Source organism: Palaemon carinicauda, chromosome 8 (genome assembly GCF_036898095.1).
Source record: "Palaemon carinicauda isolate YSFRI2023 chromosome 8, ASM3689809v2, whole genome shotgun sequence".
In the NCBI taxonomy this organism is placed as follows: domain Eukaryota; kingdom Metazoa; phylum Arthropoda; class Malacostraca; order Decapoda; family Palaemonidae; genus Palaemon; species Palaemon carinicauda.
The window spans coordinates 162,728,461-162,750,960 of NC_090732.1; the positions used below are offsets into that span (position 1 = coordinate 162,728,461).

Below are 22,500 nucleotides of genomic sequence, written 5' to 3' on the forward strand. Positions count from 1 at the left end.
AAGGTCTCGGTTTTCTTAAAAGAATTTAAAAGAATGTTTTTGCTTTAGTATGGAGACCCTCTCTTCCCTCTAAGGCATATTGGGAGTATTTCTTCCCTCCGTCTTCCCGCCATCCTCCCTGCCTCATCCCACTCTTATCCGATGGTCACTTAATGAAGAAATCCTTATCCGATGACCACTGTGCGTCAGTTAATGAAGAAACTTTTATTTGTATAACATAGAATTCGTTTATTTGTACGCGTGTCAGGTGGCCTCTGCAAACACGCGAATTTCACAGGTACGATTATGTACAAAGAACTATTTACATTATGTTTGACTTTACTTGTGCGTCATAGCTCTCGCAACATGATAGCAAATTTGTAAAGATATGTAGTAACTATTACTCGTATTGTATTACGACATGGAGACATACACACAAATGGTGTTTGCAAACATTTCAAAATTTTTTATGTAATATTTTTATATAGTGTTTTGAATACAGAATTATAATAGTTCCACCAGACGTCATAGTCTTTTTGAGTATATATGTGTAAAATTTTATAATGGATGTTTCGGTATGCAACGTAATAGTCCGTAAAAAAAAAAAAAAAAAAAAATTCGTGAGTGAAAGATGTTTGGAAATTTCACTGGCATTTGGTTTTATATTTTATTGTTACAAATAAAATAAAAACCCAAATTATTATTAGTAGTATTATTTGCGTTATTAATGCACGCCCAAAATGCGCAGCTATCCGTCAACTTGAAGACAAAATTATAAAAAAAAAAATCGTATATTGGCCGTTATAAAGAATATCATAACATGTAAAAGTGTCTGTTTTCAGTTCCAATATCATGGGAATAGATGCTCGCCAGAACGTCGGCTGGGGCAAGCCCGAACACAACAGTGGGGCTCCCCAGTAAACAGCTTAAACTCACGGTCTCGGGTTGGGATCGATCTGCTGCCATGCGAATGCTATGGGAACACGTTACCACTGTATCAGCCAGAAGTTTGAGGCACAAGATCACATCAAAACAACAATTTATATATTTTGCAACATCTTTTCCTTACTTAGATTTATATGTTCAGATTTTTCATATTTTATATGTTAATATTATCGTGTCCCTTTATCTTACTGATCGACAGTCTTCATTAATTGTTTTTTTTTTCTTTTTTTTTATAGCCTGCTTTGGGTTTTTTTTTCTACAGGCAAAGATTTTTCATATTGGGCAATAACGGACTGCGTGCTTACCGGAAAAATGTATAGATAAATATTTTCACTTCATTTACATCACTTTCTTTCTTTTTACTTTCAATTTTACATTTGATAAAAGCAGCGTTACAAACTGATAACTGATGGTATATGCAATTTTACCCTGCTGTCTTTATGATTTCAATAAGAAACTAAATCCAGTTTGTTACAAGTTTCATATTTTTTTAATACTTTATTTTACGTGAGCTGTGCTTCTGGCCTTACAACCAACCTTCGCATTTTATCATGATTTGACGCTGGCAAAATTACTTGAAACTTTTAACGGTTTTTTTTTTATCACTTAAAGCTGTCCCTTTATATTTACAATCAACAGTCTCCTGGCTAGTAACGTGTTCGCCTAGCATTCGCATGGCAACAAATCGACCCTCGCCCGGGACCGTGAGTTTAAGCTGTTTACTGGGGAGGCCGCTGCTGTGGTTGGGCACCACAGTGTGGGGGTTGGGCTTGCCCGCCTGACGTTCTGGTGAGCATCTATTCTGATATAACTGGAACTGAAATCTGACACCTTTAACCCTTGTATTTTACCTTGATATGAGCCTGGGAAATTTACTCAACACTTTTAACGGTTCTTTTATCATCAGCTGGTAGCTCATCCACGCATTTTGACTGATTGTATCAATGAAACTAGATTTACTGCCTTTAAGGCAAACGTAACCTTAGGGGACTAAATGCCAAGCAATTTATCAGGAGTCGTCAAGGCCACACGTGTTCGAATAACCTGTATTGTTACATTTATCAACCTTCTGTAATGTCGTAGTTACGTTGTCCTGGATTCAAAGAAATTTACTAGTGATTTTTTCCATGTGATTTTACATGATCATAGGTACAGTTGGATACGGGAATTACTGGTACACCTCGTTAGTTCCTTTGCTTGCTGCAATCTCACCATCCTTGCGAGCTAAGGTTAGCGGGTTTGGAAGAGCCTACAGGTACAGTATACCGGCTGAGTCATTAGGAGTCATTGTCTGGCTCTCCTTGGTCCTAGCTTAGGTGGAAAGGGCGTTTTGGGCGCCGATTATATGTAATATGGTGGGTATTTAGGGCATTGAACTGCTTGATAGGACAATGTCACTGTCCCCTTGCCTCTGCCATGCATGGGCGGTCTTTAAACCTTTAAAATGCACCTTTCCTCACCCTTACTGCTCAGTGAGTTCCTGCCTGTAGCCCCACCATCACCCCTGCCATCTCTGTTTACGCTATCAGTTTGGTTCCTCGCCGCGAATTAAGGGTGTGTCAGGAATTTCTCTGTCCAACTGTACGTACTGAAATAAGGATAATTACTGATAATCTTTAGTCGTCCTTTCGTATTCCATGTTTTATTATGATTAAATATATATCGATACTTAACAGAATAACGAAGTAATAACAACCAAAATACACTAAAATCGGACAATGAAGATACTTATAATAAAAAAGGCAATATTTTAATTTATTTAAGTTATTATTGTCTATCTTCTTTTAATGCATTTAACCAAACTAAGAGGCAGGATTCAGACCAAGACGAAAGTTTCGCTAGTTTAAAATTAATTCTTATTAACACTAAATTTAAAACGTAAAAGCAAAACTAAACGTATAAAGCTAATCTGTATTATGTGTTAAGCGAAAGGTATTTAAGGTTTACAGGTTTAAAGGCCACTCATGAATGGCAGAGGCAAGGGACAGTGTCATTGGCACTATCAAGCAGGACAATGCCCTAGAGACTGACCCACATACATATGATCAGCGCTCAAGACCCCTCTCTACCCCAGCTAGGACCAAGGAGGGCCAGGTAATGGCTATTGACGACTCAGCTGATAGACCTATAGCTCTCCCAAACCCCCTATCCTCAGCTCACAAGGATGGTGAGATTGAAGCGACCAAATAAACTAACGAGTTCAAGCGGGACTCGAACCCCAGTCTGGTGATCACAAGTCAGGGACGTTACCAGATAGGCCACCACAACGCTATTGAATTCTTTTTCACCATAATTTAGAATAGTGATTTCTTACCTAAAGCAAGTGCGTCCTTTGCTGCCAGCCTCATACAGTTAATGTTACTTGTATAATCCATGACTATTATAGAATCTGTTATTACCCACTTGATACTTCATATAAGACTAATATTCCAGAAGCAGCGTGCTCTCGTTTTATTATCTGCTAAACAACGATAAGGCAATCATTAAACGCATATATATCTTATCATTACAAGATATGAAATTGCCTCATCAAAGTGTGCCGAGTTGCTTAATTTCAATCGACCCCTTCTAGAATTTGCTTATCCCGTCGCTAGCTCTTGGCTAGTGTGACGTCAGCAGTTTTCTCTTGTGACGTCAGCGAAACGAGTCTACCCCCCCGTCACAGCGGAGAGATCTGGTACCTAACTGTAACTATAGATAATCTGTTATCATATCGCTTAAAAACTTACTTGACGACGCGGGAAAAAGTTGATTTATCCCTACGGATTATTTTTTTGAAAAGCTAGGTTTTGTGTAAAAGCAAAACTGATTTATTTAAAAAAAACAGTAAATTACAAATATTTATACAATTAAATGTATATTATTATTATTTATCTTTATTATTATTATTATTATTATTATTATTATTATTATTATAATCATAATCATAATTATAATTACAATAATAAATTATATTATTATTATAATTATTATTAATAAAATTCAAGCTACAACCCAAATTGGGGAAAGCAAGATATTATAAGCCCATGTGCTCCAACAGGGAAAAATAGCCCAGTGAGGAAAGGAAATAGAGAAATAAACTACAAGAGAAGTAATGAACAATTATAATAAAACATTCTAAGAACAGTATTTGGCTTTAATACAATTCTGTATTTGATTTTGTAGCAACTGGTGTGATGATTGATAGGAAAATGGGACTGGAAACGTAATGAAGAATATCTCTTTACAAAGGAAGAAAGACCTAAGAAAAGTACCCTTACCTTTCTTCATCTTTTATGATAAATATACAATTACATTTACTTCCTTATTTTCTTTCCTCAATGAGCTATTTTTCCCTGTTGGAGCCCTTTGGCTTATAGCATCTTGCTTTTCCCAAATAGAGATATAGCTTAGCTAATAATAATAATAATAATAATAATAATAATATTAATAATAATAGACACTATTTTTCGTAATTATTCTATTACCAAATCACATGTGAACTTACACAGTAATTTACAAAAATATAGATAATCAAAATATGAAATTATAGCATAAAGATTAATGGGGATCTGGTCTATAGGCAATTCTTTTTAGTGAGGCAGATTTGCACCAACTCGCAGGGGTGCCCTTTTAGCTCGGAAAATTTTCCTGATCGCTGATGGGTTGGACAAGATAATTCTAACCAATCAGATAGCAGAAAAATTTTCCAAGCTAAAAGGGCACCGCTGCGAGTCAGTGCAAATGCGCCTCATTAAAAAAAATTTTGTATAGTTATTTTGGCAACCGATTTAAGCACTTCATACAACTTTTAATTGTTATGGTGGCCGATGCGGTAACGTCCCTGACTGGTGAACGCCAGACTGAGGTTCAAATCCCGCTTAAACTAGTTAGTTTCTTAGGTCGCTGCAACCTCACCATCCTTGTGAGCTAAGGATAGGAGGTTGTGGGGAGCCTTTAAGTCTATCTGCTGAGCCATCAGCAGCCATTGCCTGGCCCTCCCTTGGTCCCTGCTTGAGGGTACACTCGGGCACACCATTCTATCTCATTTCTCTTCCTTTTTGTTGAAATTTTCATAGTTTGTATAGGAAATATTTATATAAATGTTACTGTTCTTAAAATATTTAATTTTTCCTTGTTTCCTTTCCTCACTGGGCTATTTTCCCTGTTGGGGCCCTTAGGCTTATAGTATCTTGCTTTTCCAACCATGGTTGTAGCTTAGCAAGTAATAATAATAATAATAATAATAATATATGGTCAGTCTCTAGGGCGTTGTCCTGCTTGATAGGACAATGTCACTGTCCCCTTGCCTCTGCCATTCATGAGCGACCTTTAAGCCTTTAAAACCTGAATGAGTTTGCCTTTTTCAAGATTATGTAAAACTTAGTTTGTAATGGGGAAATTAAAGCTTAAGTGTGTGAGAAAGAACTAATAGATGAGATACAGTAGGTAATGAGATAATGTATAATAGATCTGAGTAATAGGAAAATGGCTCCAGTCTCAACGGAGTCATTTTCGATGACGAAGGGTAATTTTTTATGTGAATTCAAGGCGATCTTGAATGAGCACTACCCGCCTATCTTAGCTACGGACAAAGACTTCAGCTCAAAATGACAGAAGAATAATTGCTTAGAAATTACGTTCTCTCTCTCTCTCTCTCTCTCCTCTCTCTCTCTCCTCTCTCTCTCTCTCTCTCTCTCTCAGCTCAAAATGACAAAGGAGTAATTGCTTGAGGTTTCCATAATTCTCTCTCTCTCTCTCTCCTCTCTCTCTCTCTCTCTCTCTCTCTCTCTCTCTCAGCTCAAAATGACAAAGGAGTAATTGCTTGAGGTTTCCATAATTCTCTCTCTCTCTCTCTCTCTCCTCTCTCTCTCTCTCTCTCTCTCTCTCTCTCTCTCTCTCAGCTCAAAATGACTAGGGAGTAATTGCTTGTTTTACATAATTCTCTCTCTCTCTCTCTCTCTCTCTCTCTCTCTCCTCTCTCTCCTCTCTCTCTCTCTCTCTCTCTCAGCTCAAAATGACAAAGGAGTAATTGCTTGAGGTTTACATTCTCTCTCTCTCTCTCTCTCTCTCTCTCTCTCTCTCTCTCTCTCTCTCTCTCTCTCTCTCTCTCTCTCAGCTCAAAATGACAAAGGAGTAATTGCTTGAGGTTTCCATAATTCTCTCTCTCTCTCTCTCTCTCTCTCTCTCTCTCCTCTCTCTCTCTCTCTCTCTCTCTTTCAACGGTCTAGATCTCGGCCATCAGTTTGCCCCTCGATCCAGTTCTGACTTTGAATGGGTCTCGGCGCGAGATTGAATCAAGATAAAAACGTGGCGTCAGCAGTCTAGTAGGGTCCCCAGAAATTGCAAATGAGGCAGGGGAAGAAAGAGATGTTGACGGACTGACGAGCTAAGAAAATTTGCGTGTATAGATTGCATAGAAAGACCATAAACAGACGCAAGTGGAAGGGCGTGTCTTAGGCCTTTGTTCTGTAGCGAACTAGTCACGGCTGATGAAGTAATACAATTGTGAGTAATGATTTCCAGGAAAAATGCTAACTGGAAACTCGTTTGGATATAGCATTCCTCAGCCAAAGACAAATAAATCATGGATTGGATACCGCTTTGGGTCTTGAAGTTTTAACATATTACTCCTTCCTTTAGATCCGAAACTTTAGTCCCATAGTTGTCCTTTAGATCCGAAACCTTAGTCCAATAGTATTCCTTTAGACCCGAAACCTAAGGCCAATAGTATTCCTTTAGATCCGAAATCCTATATCCCATAATAATCCTTTAGATCTGAAGCCCTAGTCCCATAGTATTCCTTAAGATCTGAAGCCTTAGTCCAATAGTATTCCTTTAGATCCGAAACCCTAATCCCATAATATTCCTTTAGATCTGAAGCCTTAGCCCCATAGTATTACTTTAGATCCGAAGCCCTAGTCCCATAGTATTCCTTTAGATCCGAAACCCTAGTCTCGTAGTATTACTTTAGATCCGAAACCCTAGTCTCTTAGTATTCCTTTAGATCTGAAGTCCCAGTCCCATAGTATTCCTTTAGATCTGAAGTCCCAGTCCCATAGTATTCCTTTAGATCTGAAGTCCCAGTCCCATAGTAATTCCTTTAGATCTGAAGCCCTTGCCCCAATCAACAGTGTTATCAAAATCTTCCAAGAACTTTTCTCAAGATTTTTTATGAACGAGTAGACTCTGATAGATTACTTACCTAGAAATTTTATAAAATTCAATTGAGGAGATAAGAAAGCCGTATCTGGGTCTTTATAATTTGTTTTTAGCCAAGTCTATGTAAATAGTTGCATGTAGCCACGGAAAACATTGCATTGTTTGAATGATTTTCGTAACTTTAAATAAAGAAAACTAATTATAAGATAATTTTCTATTTAGTAATGATCTAATGTAATAGATAGAGACTTTGATAAGGAAATATCAACAGAAATGTAGGATTTTGCTCTCTCTCTTCTCCTCTCTCTCTCTCTCTCTCTCTCTCTCTCTCTCTCTCTCTCTCAAAAGTGTAAGATGGATTGGAGAGGTAACGGCTGCCGGCCATGACTGTTTTATTGCCTTCGAGATTTTGTGGTGAGCATGAGTAACTGTTAACTCAACAGGGATACATTAATCTCTTAGGAATTCAGTCTGGTTGTTGGATCTTTTATCGTATTGACTGTAGTTTGATAACATTCATTTTTAATACTGATCACAATGAATAGCTATATACTCGTGTGTGTAATATATATATATATATATATATATATATATATATATATATATATATAATATATATATATATATATATATATATATATATATATATAATTATATACATATATATTTATATATATATAATCATATATACATATATGTATATATAATTATATATGTATATATATATATATATATATATATATATATATATATATATATATGATTATATATATATATATATATATATATATATATATAGTATATATATATATATATATATATATATATTGTGTGTGTGTGTATTTCTAGGTGGGGGATAACCTTAACGGAATGAAGGGGTTTTGTATCGCCATGATCAGCAAAGCTGTACAAGGCAGGACCCACCCTTACTAGGTTGGTTTGCTGTGATCAACTTAAGTCTCCATCATCACTAATCAGCAATGGCCAGCGTGGTGATGAAAACTGGACAAACCACAGACATGAATAAAGACGTGTCTGAGGCCTGTGTCTTGAAGGGGACTAGAAACAGCTGCATTTGTTGTTGTTGATAGGCCTTTAAATATTGGAGAGAGAGAGAGAGAGAGAGAGAGAGAGAGAGAGAGAGAGAGAGAGAGAGAGAGAGAATACATATTTAGTGTATTAGTGTTGATATACAGTACATTATATTAATTGTGGTGTCTTTTTTAACTCTTTCGAAGACATTTCCCACAGTAGATTTAAACTTGATGCTTCTCAAAGGAGAAATATTATGGAATCTTCCCTTATGGGTATTGTACGGTTAATTTTACCAATTTTGCGTTTACTAGTGTACGCGAACCTTCAAAAATGACGGTTGTATGTTTAGATAGATATGCACACGTATATAGGCCTACGTCCCCCTTCAACAGGGTGTGACTATTTCCTCAACCCCCTGTCCGAGGGAAGGGGTGAACGGAGCGTGACCGAAAAGAAATATATTGATATGCAGTATATAGCCAGACGCTTGCTCTTTATTATATAGGGGAGATGCCGTAGACTTAATATGACCCATGCCCTCTTATATCAGTGTACTAAGGTTTGTTGCAAGATCCATTAACTTTTAGAACGTTAAGCGGGGTTTACACAGTCGAACGGTTCGTCGAACCCGGTTGTAGAACCTGCTTTTCAAAGAGGTGGAGTCAGTCGCAAATGCATAAGGTTTGTGGACAATGAAGCCCCGCCCTCAAAAGTAAGGCGAGAACAGACTTTCTTCGAACCGTTCGATGAACGTGTTCGACAACCAAATACACCGTTCACACGTTCGAACATCGCTTCAAACATTTGTCTGTCGAATCAAGGTGTCGACCTGTGTGCGACGAACCGTTGGACCGTGTAAACTCGCCTTTGAAGTCTTTTTGGCCTTTCCTCTTCAGTCAGTTTGTAACAGACATCGGTCCATAAATTTTCTTAGGAAAGTTCTTCAAATTGCAATTGTCATCCACCTCTGCATGATTTGCATAGGCGTTAAGCAAATCCAGTTTGAACCAGTTCCATCTGGTCTTGTGGTGAGTGTCTTGCTGTTGAAGGTAAAACTGTGGTTGTACACATATCTCACTCAAACTGGCTGGATATGTTTTTGTTAGTCACGGTGCTTGCTGGGATACAAGAACCTGATGGCTTCTTCCATCTTGCTGCCTATTAGATGCTAAATGTTGATTAGTCTTGAATTTTTTCTTTGGTTAGTCTTGAGTTTTTTCTTTGGTTAGTCTTTTAGTTGGTGCTGTAAACGATTTTGGCTTGTATATAAAAACGAGAGATCACTCAAGTGGCATATATGGATGAGATCATGGTTAGGGGCAGGTGGAGGTGGTTTGGTCATGCTCTTTGTACTCCCCGAAAGAGATTGGTTCACCATACTTTCAACTGGGCTCCATAAGGCACTAGATGAATGGGAAGACCCAGACCTACATAGGTGAGGACTATGAAACGTGAAGTAGGAGAGGACGATTGGAGAAGTATTGATTTAAAAGCTCAAGATAGAGATGACTGGCGAAATCTAACCGAGGCCCTTTACGTCAATAGGCGTAAGAGATGATGATATAAAATCGACTCTCTCTCTCTCTCTCTCTCTCTCTCTCTCTAGAGATTATTTACCATTAAATAGGCTATATACTAAAACAAAAAAATGAACGGAGAACAAAGCAGATTCTTCAGCCTAAAACCTTCAGCATAATTATCTAATCTATGCGCAATTAAACTTGTTTAGAACATAATTCGAAGTCACATACTGAAAATTCTACTTTTTTGTTATTAAGATAGATGTTTATCGAAGTGTTATTCGTGAAGATGGAAGAGTAAGTATGAATAACTCTAGACCTACATAATAAGTCTAGACCTACATAATGAGTCTAGACCTACATAATAAGTCTAGACCTACATAATGAGTCTAGGCATTGATACGCTAAAATGACGATGAAAGGAAGGTTATTGTTTTGAATGGTTTCACGAAACGCACCAGCATTCATAGAGAACAAGTCTATAGAGAGCAGAACTTAAAAAGTATTCAGAGAGGAATGTATTCTTGTATGTTTGCTATAAGGTTTATAAATCAACAACAATTCAGCGGTTCTAGTCCACTACAGGACAAAGGCCTCACGACATGTCCTTATACATATCTGGCGTTTAAAGGTTTAAAGGCCGCTCATGAATGGCAAAGGCAAGGGACCGTGACATTGCCCTATCAAGCGAGACAATGCCCTATTAAATATAATCAGCGCCCCCCCCCTCCATCCAAGCTAGGACCAGGGAGGGCCAGGCAGTGGCTGCTGATGACTCAGCAGATAGACCTATAGGCTCCCCCAAACTCCCCATCCTTAGCTCACAAGGATGGTGAGGTTGTAGCGACCAAGGAACTAGAGCCCTAGTCTGGAAATCACCAGACAAGGACGCTACCACCCTGCCACCACACCGGTTTTCATCACCACGCTGGCCACTGCGGTTTGGTGATGGTGTGAGGCTTTTGACTGATCGCTCACAGCAAACCAACCTGGCATGGGTGGCCCTGACTAATACAGTTCTGCTCAACTTGGTGGTACATAAACCCTTTCACCACTTTAAGGTATCCCCACTCGGAAAGGTTTAATGTTGGTTAATTATAACTGAAGTCCAGCAAAAAAGGTTGTGTTTACTTATAGATTTTTTCTTGCATTTGCTCATCGTTAGGACAAACTTCATCGAAGGTTCTATAGAAAATCAATGGTTAATAGTAAACAAAGTTAACCACAGATAAAACCTCTGGAACAGTGATGAAAAAAAAATATTTTATTTACCTTTTTTCCTCTACTTTTACATATTCCTTATAGTTAGCGAATGATAGTTATTAAGATTAATATTAATATTAGATGATTACCGAATTCTCTCTCTCTCTCTCTCTCTCTCTCTCTCTCTCTCTCTCTCTCTCTCTCTCTCTCTCTCTCCTGTGACCATATCCGGGAAAATTCCAGAGATATATTATTTATAGGCATGAATTACATGACTTGTTATGTTCCTATACTCCTCGTATCATACGTGGAAGAGGCTTTATATAATGAATATTGCCCTATGTTATAGAGATGACCCCTCCAACCTCGTGTGAGGCTGAACAAGTCCTTCCCCTTATCCATTAATGTCACTTTTATTTCCTTAAATTTACTTTTTTATTCTTTGCCTGTTACAATCTCCCTTATATACTAAAGAGAAACTGCCTATATATATATATATATATATATATATATATATATATATATATATATATATATATATATATATATATATATATATTTATGTGTATATATATACATACATATATATATATATATATATATATATATATATATATATATATATATATATATATGATACTACAACCCTAGTTGGAAAAGCAGGATGCTATAAGCCCAGGGGTTCCAACAGGGAAAATATCCCAGTGAGGAAAAGAAACAACGAAAAATAAGGTTTTCAAGAAGAGTAACAACATTAAAATAAATATCTCCTATATAAGATATAAAAACTTTAACAAACCAAGAGGAAGAGAAACATGACAGAACAGCGTGCCCGAGTGCATGTGTGTGTGTATATATATATATATATATATATATATATATATATATATATATATATATATATATATATATATATATATATATATATATATACACACACACACACACACATATATATATATATATATATATATATATATATATATATATATATATATATATATATATATATATTAATCTTTCTAGTCACGCTCAGCGGTATTGCCAGACGAATAACTACTGTTTCCTGTTGCTCCCCGTCCTTCGAATAGGGGAGAGAGGAACTAGTCATACCATGTGAGAGGAGAGGCGTGAGTGTGCATATCTAAATATATAGAAGTCATATTTGACGGGTCACATACCCTGGTTTCCAATATTTGTTCAAATATCTTTACAATTCCACAAGTCGTCTTTGGTCACAAATGATTTACAGTGTCAAAAAAAAAAAGAAAAAAAAAAACGATAAATGAATTAATCACCAAAAATAACGTGTCAAAACTTATAATACTTGTTACTCTTCTGCGAAAATAAAACACACTGAATAATGATAAATCATAGCTTATGATAGCTAAATATTGATGAAAGAAAAAAAAAAAACGTGGTGTTGAAGCCACGTGTAATTCTAGGTTAGGCCTATTGGTGTATTGCACAGAAACATTGGTGCCACAAGGTCTCTTTTTTCCTCTTCAGTTCGGTTATAACTCGTTAAGGCCAAGTGGGCTAGTGCTGCCAAACTTGAGACTTCTCTTCCTGTCTTCTCCTCACTCATTATACCATTGAACTGTAATTAGCTTCCTATTGTTCTTTGAAGTAAGAAGTACTCGTTTCTCTTTTGTATTGTGTGTCGAATACAGGGTGTTATTTCGACAAGCTGTATTAAAACGATCGAAGAGTTTTTGTTTTGGTATTTTAAGCATTTTAAAGTTTGTTTATTATTGCGCATTTTATAAGCTCTGTGTGCGTCTGTTTTCTTCATCAATGAACTAGCCTATTACTGAGCCTACGTTTTTTTTTTTTTGCCTTATTTTCTTTCACAACAAGCCCTTTCTCTCTAATAATAATATTAATAATTTATTATTATTATTATTATTATTATTATTATTATTATTATTATTATCAAAGCTACAACCTTAGTTGGAAAAACGTGATGCTATAAACCCAGGGGTTCACACCGGGAAAAATATCCCAGTGAGGAAAGGAAACAAGGCAATAAATAAACTACAAGAGAAGTAATGAATAATTAAAATAGAATATTTTAAGAACAATATCAACATTGGAATAAATTTTTCATATATAAACTATAAAAGTTCTACCTTGATCTTTATCGATACACTTGATTGATTGATTGATTGATTTAGAATATTCTGGTATCTTGACATCGAAGGTCATTGACTCGGATCTACGCTTGAGTGAGTGGTAATTTTTCTCCAAGAGAATTTCTTCTCTATTCTTAAAACACTCGTTAACGTATTAATAAACTAAATGTACAACGTAACTTAGATAAATGCAGGAACATGATTTTGATAAACGTCTGTATTTTAAGCTTAGGGTTGTGGTGGCCTGGTGGTAGCGTCCTTGCCTGGTGATGGCCAGACTGGGGTTCGAGTCCCGCTCAAACTCGTCGGTCCCATTGGTCGCTGCAACCTTACCATCCTTGTGAGATAAGGATGGGGATTTTTTGGGAAACTTATGGGTGTATCTGCCGAGTCATTATCAGCTATTGCCTGTCCCTCCTTGGTCCTAGTTTGGGTGGAGAGGAGGCCTGGGCTCTGATCACATGTAATATGGTCAGTCTCTAGGGCATTGTCCTGCTTGATAGGGCAATGCCACTGTCCCTTGCCTCTGCCATAGTCTTTAGGGCATTGTCCTGCTTGATAGGGCAATGTTACTGTACCTTGCCTCTGCCATAGTCTCTAGGGCATTGTTCTGCTTGATATGGTAATGTCACTGTCCCTCGCCTCTGCCATAGTCTCTAGAGCATTGTCCTGTTTGATAGGGCAATGTCACTGTCCCTTGCTTCTGCCATAGTCTCTAGGGCATTGTTCTGCTTGATAGGGCAATGTCACTGTCCCTTGCCTCGGCCATAGTCTCTAGGGCATTGTCCTGCTTGATAGGGCAATGCCACTGTCCCTTGCCTCTGCCACAGTCTCTAGGGCATTGTCCTGTTTGATAGGACAATGTCACTGTCACTTGCCTCTGCCATAGTCTCTATGGCATTGTTCTGCTTGATAGAGCAATGTCCCTGTCCCTTGCCTCTACCATTCATGAGTTACCTTTAAACCTTTACGCATAGATGCCTGATTGTGAATCGAAGTTTTCCGCCATCACAGTTTCGTGAACATTCAGCGTATTTTGGAAAACTGACATTTTTATAGTATTGTCAGGAGATATTTTCAATCAAACAGGAAATAGCAACGTTACTGATTACATGGTTCTGTCGTTACATCTGTCACATTGGCACACGCACACACACGCACACACGCACACGCACACACAAAAACACATTCGTCGAAACAATCGATAACAAATTATTTCATGACGGAGCGGAAATATCATCTAATGTTTTTACTGTTGTTGATATATTTTTATTGTGTATTCTTCTCTTGTAGTTTATTTATTTCCTTGTTTCCTTTCCTCACTGGGTTATTTTTCTCTGTTGGAGCCATTGGTCTTATAGCATCTTGCTTTTCCCAATAGGGTTATAGCCTAATTTTTAATAATAATAATAATGATAATAATAATAATAATCTTTAAAACCAGTGTTATAGCCTAGCTTGTAATAAAAATAATAATAATAATAATAATAATAATTCCAAATAGGGTTATAGCCCAGCTTGCAATAATGATGATGATGATGATGATAATGATGATGATGATAATGATGATGATGATGATGAGGATGATGATGATGATAATAATTACTATGGATTCTGGATCTATTAGATATTGGCTTCATAGGCTATGGTTTGCGTGAGGGCAACCAAGGCAAAGCAAACAAATAGATCCGAATTCAGAAAAATACAGCAGGTTTGCCAGACTCGCTTTTTTTTTCTTTTTTTTTCTTTTTGTTTATCGTGGAAAGAAATTGGCCTTTGAAAATTGACAGTTTTCCTGTCAAACGTAATGACAGGTATTTGTATACCTTGCTAGACTGTTTTTCAATTGTCTCTTATTGAATGTTTTTACACAAAACAGTTTTTGTACAGAATTTGGAGTGCCTTTGTTTCATTGTCTGGGGACATTTTTTATATATATAATTATTATTATTACTTGCTAAGATACAACCCTAGAAGGGAATAACCGGATGCTATAAGCCCAAGGGTGCCAACAGGGAAAATAGCCTAGCGAGAAAAGGATAAATCTAACAGGCCCTAAGCGTCAATAGGCGTAGAAGGATATGATGATGATGATAGTTATTAACATTTTGGTATCACTGAATGTGAACAAGTGATGTAAATACATTAAAAAATAAGTTACATTATAATTACGTCGCAATTTCTCAACTATTAGATTATACAATATCAAATGCAGCTGTCTCTAGTCCACTGGAGGACAAAGGCCTCAGACATGTCTTTATTCATGTCTGGTGTTTGGTCAGTTTTCATCACCACGCTGGCCACTGCTGATTGGTGATGGTGGGAGACTTTTGTGTGATTGCTCAGAGCAAACCAACCTAGTATAGGTGTCCCTGACTAGTACATCTTTTGTGACCATGGCGATGCACAAATCCTTTCACCATGTTAAGGTACTCCCACTCACAAAGGGGTATATAAAAATCAAGGGCGTCTGAATAGTAACAAAGTAACTGAAGTAACTTTACAAGGTGTTACTACTGAAGGGAGCTGAAATTTGCATATGCGCTACATATTCCAAGTAATTTAGGACTTGTGTGGTTAGGACACCACTGTAAAATTTTGCGGCTTACAGCAATAATCACGACTGATTGCCTGTTTTTTTTTTTTTTTTACATTCCTTTCGCCAAGTACTGTTCCATGACAGAATTTCCTTGTGTGCTGTGAAGATATATTTCAGGAGCACATACATACATACATACATAGCCTACATACATCCATCTTTAGCCGTAACTAGTCGACTGCATGTCCTTCCACTTGTGGCAGTTTATACTGTGTTTTTGCCAGTTTTTACCCTCAATTTTTCTTATTTCGTCAATCCATCGTCTTCTCTTGCTTCTTTTGCAATCTCAAGGGACCTATTGTTATTCTTAATGTTCATCTGTTATATGTCATTCTCATTATATACATGACCTTCCTCTTGCGTCTATTTGTGGTCACTCCATGCCAGTTTATACCCGAAAATTTCCTTAGTTCGTCAGTCCATCGTCTTCTCTTGCTTCCCCTACCTGTTTTGCAGTCTCAAGAGACCTATTCTGTTAGTCTTGATGTCCATCTCCTTAAATTTCCTTAGTTCGTCAATCCATCGTCTTCTCTTCCTTATCCTGCTTCATTTGCACTCTCAAGGGACCTATTCTGTTATTCTTAATGTCCAATTATTATCTGCCATTCTCAATACACGCACACATATATATATGTATATATATATATATATATATATATATATATATATATATATATATATATATATATATATATATATACACACAATGTATATGACAGTATATATATATATATATATATATATATATATATATATATATATATATATATATATATATATATATATACACAATGTATATGACAGTATATATATATATATATATATATATATATATATATATATATATGTGTGTGTGTGTGTGTGTATATATATATATGTGTGTGTGTGTATATATAATTTATATATATATATATATATGTGTGTATATATATAATTTATATATATATATATGTGTGTGTATATATATATATATATATATATATATATATATATATATATATATATATATATATATATATATACACTGTGTGTATTTTTGCTCTAGTAAACGTGGGTTCCTCTCAACATTTAAGCCTCACATTGCATCTTCCACTTGAGCGGACAGAGTTGCAACATGTTTGCAATACCGAGTAACCCTCTGGCATCTGCTGGTCAGCAGTAGACTAACGCAAGGTTTAGTGCTATCTTGCCTTTGTTGCAAAGGACGTTGCAACATTGGCTCGATATAAGCCATGAAAACGCACAGTGAAGCACGTTTGAAATTAGGATCACAAAGCAAACGTGCGCATATGAACGTAATTGTAGTTATGGACAATAGATGATCGTTTATATGTTACAGAATCGTAAAAAAAAAAAAAAAAAAAAAAAAAAAAAAAAAAAAAAAAAAAAAAAAAAAAAAAAAAAAAAAAAACAATAAGAAATTGTTAAAAGAAATTAGGCGTAGATTATTATTATTATTATTATTATTATTATTATTATTATTATTATTATTATTATTGTTATTATTATTATTATTATTGCTGTTGTTGTTGTGGTTGTTTTTATTGTTAGTTATTATTATATGTTATGATTATTATTGTTATTATTATATGTTATCTATTTATTTATTTATTTATTATTATTATTATTATTATTATTATTATTATTATAGTCCAAACATTGATCTTAACCTAAATAATAAGCTTAAGAAAAAAACATGATAAGGCCCAGTTATTGAAGACTAAATAAAAATTTAATGTGATAAAGACACGAGCTACCACCGCTCTTGTCATTGATAGTTATTTTGGCTACTACTGCCACTATTACTACTGATAGTATTAATTTTGAGATTCTACTTGTAATTTACAGTACTTCTACAGTAGTTAATGTGTATAAAGCCAGTGACAAAGCCATCTCTGAATCCGATAAGGTGACAGGAATTGGTTGATTGTTTTAATTGTTTAATTTCTTCTCTTGTAGTTTATTTACTTCCTTCCCTCACTCGGCAATGTTTCCCTGTTGGAGCCATTGGGCTTATAGCATCTTGCTCTTTTCAAATAGGGTTGTAGCTTAGAAAGTAATAATAATAATAATAATAATAATAATAATAATAATAATAATAATAATAATAATAATAATAATAATAATAATAATAATATGAAATTTAATTTTCATACTATTTTTTTTCAAAATCTGTACTTGAAAACTATCAGTTTAACTTTGGCCTCTTACTTTAATACTAAATTTTGCTGCGTGATGCCCTTCTTATATCACTCACTCTGTTGCCTTTTACCGCATTATTTCGACCATTTTCCGCTTGCATGAAACTAATGACGCTTCCAGAAGGCTAAAATTTACGGAATGATCATTGCTCAGAATGCATCTATAACGTTTAAAAAAGCTTCCAGAAGACTTATTATTATTATTATTATTATTATTATTATTATTGTTGTTGTTGTTGTTGTTGTTGTTGTTGTTGTTGTTGTTGTTGTTGTTATTATTATTATTTTATTCTTTATTATTACTATTATTATTATTTTATTCTTTATTATTACTATTATTATTATTATTATTATTATTATTATTATTATTATTATTATTATTATTATTATTATTATTATTAAGGTCTGCTGCAAGTTTCCAGATATTGATTTTTGGATTTTAAAGGTTTAAAGGTCGCTCATGAATGGCAGAGGCAAGGGTCAGTGACAGTGCTTTAGAGATTGACCATATAGACGTTTGATCAGTACTCAACCCTTCCTGCACCCAAGCAACTCCCAGGGAGGGCTAGGCAATGGCTGATAATGGCTCAGCAGGTAGACCGATATTTTGCCCCCAAAACCCCATCCTTATGTCACCATATTTTTGTGATGTTTGCAGGTTGCGTAGGTCTTGAACCCCAGTCTAACAGATCGCAAGACAGGGACGTTTCCAGTAGGAGATAATGATCTACAATCCTCTTTGCGATAGTGTATAAAGCCAGTAAAAAGTATGTCAAGTTATTATTATGTCAGCTGTTAACACGTCGTCTTTTTTCCTGTTAGTTCTTACGCGAAAAAAACCTTATGATGAAGACAACTGTGAAAGATAATTGCAAATCATGAACACCTGCTGATTGGTAAGGGTTGTGTAGTGGGTTTTATGGAGTGGGTATACTGGAATCCATTGGGTATCTAGGATCGTGAAATGTAATCAGTCTTTTTCACGATGAAGCTAACCTATTTTTTTTTTTTTATGAATAAAGACTTTTAAAAAATTTGTTTTATATATATTTTTTGGTATAGCAATATTGTTTACAGAAGAAAATCATAGTTTATTTAGGAAATATTGATTTCAATGTTGTTACTGTTCTTAAAATATTCTATTTTTCCTTGTTTCCTTTCCTCACTGGGCTATTTTCCCTGTTGGAGCCCATGGGGTTAGAGCATTCTGCTTTTCCAACTAGGGTTGTAGCTTAGCAAGTAATAATAATAATAATAATAATAATAATAATAATAATAATAATAATAATAATAATAATAATAATAATAAAATTATCTGTTAACTTTAATTCAGTATCACGTTTAGAAGTATATCTCAAAACTTTAAACGTTATAAAAGTTCGCATCGAAAGGGGATGCTTTAAAAAAGGACATTTGAGCACAGGTGATATTATAAAGTCTTTGTTAAAAAGTCTATGCTATTAAGCCACTGTACTTTAAACTGTCCTTGCTTTTTGTTCTCATCGGTGTTCTTGACCACCACGCCTGTGGCCTTGGATTTGTGCAAGTCCTGGCAGCTTTAATGTATTTGTCATCTTCACAGCTTGTTGCTTATCCCATAATCTTAAAATTTATTGCTCTATTTTATGGTTGCATACCCGAAAGAGCGTTTCACACGTTTATTTACAGTTACCCTTATATGGATGGATGGATGGATGGTGGGGAGGGAGTGAGGAAGGCTTAGGTGGAACTCTTAGAAGGAGAAGATCGAGATGGAGGCAGATATTTAGATGTCGAGATAAGGTGAAGGATGATATGGAGAGAAAAGGTTTGGTGGAAGAGGATGCCTTTGATGGAATACATTAGAGAGGGCGCATCAGGCAACCGACTCCTTAAAGGCTGCTTATGAATGGCAGAGGCAAGGGATAGTGACATTGCCCTGTCATGGAGAACAATACCCTAGAGACTGACCATATACACATATGATCAGCGCAAAGCCCCCTCTTCACCCAAGCTAGAACCAAGGAAGGCCAGACAATGGCTGCTGAGGACTCAGCAGATAGACCTATATGCTCCCCCAAACCCCCTATCCTTAGCTCACAAGGATGGCGAGATTGTAGCGATCAAAGGAGCTAACGCGTTTGAGCGGGACTCGAACCCCAGTCTGGCTTTCACCTGGCCGGGACGTTACCGCATCGGCCACCAGGGATAACGGTGGGGAAGAAGTAGTAAATGGAAGCTATATCGTTCGAAGTTGTATAGTAATAATTGATTTTTTGTATCCTTTCATTTCTCAATATTTCTTAATCTTCCTTTTTTTTTTGGTGGTGAGCTCTGAATCTTTGCTTCCTACTTCAATCTGTTCCGTATTTTGCTTATTTACTCATTTATGTTTTTATATCTGTAAATATCACTTTCTGAGTGGAGACACCTTACGTGGTGAAAGGATTTGCGTATCGCCATGATGAGCAAAGCTGTTCTAGTCAGGGACACCCATACTAGGTCGATTTGCTGAGATCGATCACACGAAATCTTCCACCATAACATATCCGTGGTAGTCAGCGTGGTGATGAATATGTCCAAACCTCAGACAGGCCTTAGGACATGTCTGAGGTCTTTGTCCTGCAGTGGACTAGAAATGGCTGCGTTGGTTGTTGTTATTGTTTCTAGTTATAATTATCCTTTGTGTCCTTTTTACAGTAGAAAGTAATCCCTTGCTATCTCTCTTAATGGAAGAATTTTGGCTTTGTATCTGATCATAGACTCTAACATGCAAGTAAATTTAACGTCAAGATGCATGTTTTGATATTTAGAAAATTATAAACAGTATTAAAAACTTATGATTCAGTAAAGACTCCTTTGAAAATACCATTTGACTCTTGTTGAGGGCTCGACACTAAGTCCTATAGTGGATGAAGGTGACTTCAAATTCTAAAGTCTCCTTCATTACAAATATCTTTGAATTATTTTGTTTTTCGTATAATAATTTATTCTGGTGACATTTGGAAACAAATGTGTGTGGGCTTTGCATGCATTGAGATGTTAAGTTGGACTTAGGAATTTCTGACACACCTCGCTGTGAGAAAATGGACCCTGTTACACCCTTACTGCGCGGTGAGTAACCATGCAGATAATTGTAGTGAGAGATTTCATCGGGAACTCTCCGCTCAGTACTGGTGTGACAGGGTTGCATTTCCTCAGAGCAAGGTGTGTCAGTGACTTCTGTATCCAATTGTACTTAGTAGAATGTTGAGAATATGCAGTGTATGTGAAAGTCTCGTAGAAGTACAAGGAACCGCTGTGTAAGGAAAATTGATCCTTAAGTATTTGTATTCTTATAACTGGTTTTGTTGAAATAGACCTCAGTAAATTGAATCTTAGAAATTATTTAAGGCACATTTACAAAATTATATAAGGCAAAATGATACAAATTAATTTCGGAAAAGCTAACAGACTAAAGTGAGGAGTGAAGGTAGTAAGGTAATTCGGAGCTGATTGCAGGCTAGAGGAGAAAGTTACAAGTGAATGTCAGCATTAAGAGAGTGGATGAAAGACAGGACACTAAAGAGATCCATGATAGATGGAGGAAGAATGACATTGAAGTTCAATTGTTTGGTTCATACAGAAATTTGGACTTAAGTGTAGCATGAGTTGTTAGAATAAGTGGAGTCCTTGAAGTGATCGAGGTATAAAAGAAGTAATGACACTGCTATAGACATTGAGCAAGAGTTATTTTAAGGTTAGGATGGATTGGAAAACCGTACAATATTTTGGCGTTATCCTTTTTATGAAGAGGCAGGGTAGGTGCTAGATATGTAAGGAAAAGATAGTGTGGCAATTAGGTTGTATGAACTACACGTTCAGAATGGAAGGAGAATTGTAATGGAGTAAAAGCTAATTGAATTAGCTGGATTAAAACACTGAGATGGTTTGGACATGGAAAGAGAATAGTACACAGGAACCGTGTCTTCTGCGGCGAAACATTGTCAGGCTTAGCCATACCTCAGAAGAACTTTATCCTCTACACCGAAACGTTGCCAGTCTTATATACCTCAGAAAATCTCTGTCCTCTGCACCAAACCATTGTCAGGCTTAGCCATACCTCAGAAAATCTGTCCTTTGCACCGAACCATTGTCAGGCTTAGAAAAATCTCAAAGTCTTTTTCCTTTGCACCGAACCTTTGTCAGGCTTAGCCATACTTCAGAAGATCTTTGTCCTCTGCACTGAAACATTGTCAGTCTTATATACCTCAGAAAATCTCTGTCCTCTGCACCAAACCATTGTCAGGCTTAGCCATACCTCAGAAAATCTGTCCTTTGCACCCAACCATTGTCAGGCTTAGCAATATCTCATAAAGTCTTTGTCTTTTGCACTGAAACATTGTCAGCCGTAGCCCTCAAAAGCTTTAAGGAAGTCGAAGAATAGCATTTATTGGAAGAATAAGAAATTCTAATTCTTCCTTCATCTACTGTACATCTCCAGAAGCCATTCAAGAAAACGGCTTGCTGCATCTTGAGAAGGAAAGGTCGGTAAACGCGCAGTTATGACCGTCTCTGTCATGGATACAGTTTGCCCTTTCATTCTGAAGAATGTTAATAGTAATGCAAGTTGCCGATGCCTTTGTTCGATGATGAGGCAAACGGACAGACAATCCTGAGGCTATATTTATGCCGACAGGTAAATTGATAGCTAACAGGGACTATGAGAAACTTTCACATTAGACAAAAAAGGAAAAAATAGTAATTTTGACGAGTTAAATCAT

At 36.1% G+C, this 22,500-nt stretch overlaps 1 protein-coding gene across 1 annotated transcript in view; it reads right to left on the bottom strand.

Annotated features, from left to right (window-relative positions):
- The window catches only part of LOC137646082 (potassium channel subfamily K member 2-like), a 127,434-nt gene that overhangs the window by 70,527 nt on the left and 34,407 nt on the right, over positions 1–22,500 (bottom strand). The window lies entirely within an intron of this gene.